The sequence below is a fragment of the Desmodus rotundus genome, chromosome 10, assembly GCF_022682495.2.
Source record: "Desmodus rotundus isolate HL8 chromosome 10, HLdesRot8A.1, whole genome shotgun sequence".
Classification (NCBI taxonomy): Eukaryota; Metazoa; Chordata; class Mammalia; order Chiroptera; family Phyllostomidae; genus Desmodus; species Desmodus rotundus.
Genome location: NC_071396.1, coordinates 86,006,540 through 86,009,230, shown reverse-complemented (window position 1 = coordinate 86,009,230; position 2,691 = coordinate 86,006,540). Strand labels below are relative to the sequence as shown.

At 44.9% G+C, this 2,691-nt stretch overlaps 1 pseudogene; it reads right to left on the bottom strand.

Moving 5' to 3' along the window:
• Positions 1 to 768: 768 nt before the first annotated feature.
• Positions 769 to 2,096, bottom strand: LOC112322566 (nucleosome assembly protein 1-like 4; annotated as a pseudogene).
• Between the last annotated feature and the right edge of the window lie 595 nt (positions 2,097 to 2,691).

The window sequence follows — 2,691 nt, the reverse complement described above, 5'->3', positions numbered from 1 at the left end:
GGAGCAGCTACCTGGGTATAAAACTTCAGGGGCCAAGTTCTCTTCCACAAAGACCTACCATTCAGCATTCTTGTCTCTACTGTTTTCCCACTTATGTTTTTGCTGGAGTGAATCTCGGATATCATATAATTTTACATGCAAATACCTCAGTAATTATCTCTAAAGTAATGACTTAAAAACACTAACCACAGGATCATCACATTCAACAACATAAGTAATTCCTTGTAATATTCAATGCCTGGTTTATATTTATTTTTCTCTAATTATCTCAAAAACATATTTTTATAGTTGGTTTGTTCAAATCAGGATGCAAATGAACACCACCCAGGGCATTTGGTTGCGATTCTCACCTCTACTTTCATCTGACAGTTGCCTTTCTCTCTTTTTTTAAAGCATTGTTTGTTGAAACTGTGTCATTTGTCCTGTGGAATTTTCCACATTTTGGAATTTGATTCACTGCTACCTAGAACAAACTGTTAACCTGTGTTGACTTTAAGTGAGAGATGAAAGCAGAAGCTCCCCGGGCATCTGCTTTGGGCTCCACGTGTTCTACACCCTGCCCCCTCACCCCAAGGAGGGCCTGGGAAAGTCTACTGAACTGCACCAGAGGCCTTAGAGGGTGCTGGAATTAAACCTCCTGTTTCTGGAATGCATTTGCCACTGTACAGGTTAAGCAAAATAATAAGAGAAAAGGAAAAGTGAAAGTGAAAACCGTGCACTTGAAAACAGGTCAGGTGTGAACGCCACACAGTGTCAGGTCCTCGCTGCTCACTGATGCTTGCATTCGAAGGGCTGGCTGGGCTCCTTCTTGGGGTTCACTGTGGCATCATCCTCATCGTCTCCCTCCTCATCTACTTCTAATTCCTCCCCCTCTCCCTCCTCAACTTCCTCAACATTGTCATCATTCTCTGTGGCCTCACCCGTGAAGTCCTGCACTGCTCGCTGGACGATCTGCTTGTGGAAGAATTGTCCGAGCTCAAGCCGGAGGCTCAGGTCTCGGGAATCTTCACCCAGTGAGTCTTCATTGCCAGATGCTTTCTGGAACAGACTGAAGACGCTGAAAAACAAATCGCTGGGGACTTGCTTGGTAATTTTTCTGACAGTGCCTCAACCCTTGTGTTCCTGCTTTTTCTGGATCGTTTTAACGCATTTTCCTTTTTTCTAGTCAATAGTGCACCAGTCAGGTCAACTATTTCAGGACCTTCAAAGGAAAAGGGGTAGTAGGCCTTATCTGGCTCTGACTTCATCTCGTATGTTTTTCTCAGGACTGAATTGGGAAAGTAGTCATTGCGTTCCAAGCGGAACTCTAACAGGCTGTCCAGGGTCTGAAAACTTCCCCTAACATCTCGTAGGTATTTCAGGATGGCCGCATCATCTTCCTGGGCTGACTGAGCATAGCCGTGTTTTGGAAGATGGTGAACCATGGTCCTGGCCGGGTAGTTCAGTTGGTTAGGGCATCATCCCATACACCAAGTTTTCGGATTCCATCCCCAGGCAGGGCACAGACAAGAATCAACCAATGAATGCACAAATAAGTGGAACAACAAATCAATGTCTCTCTCTCAAAAAAAATCAATACAAAATTTGGGGGGGAAAGAAAAAGAAGATGGTGAACCAGACTCCAAAACTCCTTTGGGGTTTGGTGCTTCTGCTGATGCTGTAACTAGTTTATCTTGCATGTCTCCAGCCAATTTGTCTTACTCTTCATTCTCACTGTGCACTTCTGATTCTTTGTCTGTTGGCTGAATGTCACCTAACCAACCCTTCCCTTGTCAGTGAGAGGCTGGTACAGTGCCTTGTACTTCTTCTCCTCTTTGTAGAACTTGGCTTCTCCGCGAGCACACTTCACCTGAAGTCGTTCCAATGTGTTGATTCTTTTTTTTGTTTTTTTTTTTTTTTTTTACTGCTTTGGACAAAGTCCTGATGTAGCTGGGAGTAGTGTGGGAGCCACTGCCAAGCGGTCCCTGCTAGGCTACCAGAGCTCGAGGGCTCTGCATCACCTGACCTGTGACCTTCTTCATAGTACTTGTAGTTTCTTCAGCAGCTTCCAAGGAATCTGAAGGAACCCCCTCTGAAAAGCTGTTAGTGTCTGCCATCTGCCTGTTTTTTATCTCCTCATGCCTTCTGTGACAGTGGCAGCCAAAAATAACTTTTCTAATTCCGGAAGTCATAGGTCTTTATTGCAGAACACATGCAAAGCACACAGAGGAAAAAAAACACAAAACACAAAACAAAATAAAGTTAAAACAAAACAGAAGCAATCTGCTGTCAGGCCACTCAGAATTAACCTCTGTAATACAGCAGTTGGTATCTTTGCATTCTTTTTCAAAAATGCCGTCCAGCTGTGAGTTCTGGACCTTGCTTTCCCACTTCCAGACATGGTCTTCGGTGGCTGCAGAGAGATCTAGCTTTCATCTGCTCCATGTTCTTTTGTGAGAGCAGGACTTTTTTGCTGAGCTACAGCTTACACCTGCTGACTTTAAGTGTTTCTTTAGATTTAGGGGTTGTGCCCAGAGTGCCCTGTAACCCCATCTTCGTCTCCAGGGGACATGCCGCTGGGTCCTGCCATTTGCATTTTCACATCACCAATTAGTTCTTGCTTCTTGATCAGACAGAAGTGACAAGGAGTAGCCCCACTGTCACCATTTCTTCCTTGTGCTGAGAGTGAGGGGACTGGGGGCAGGGGAGAGG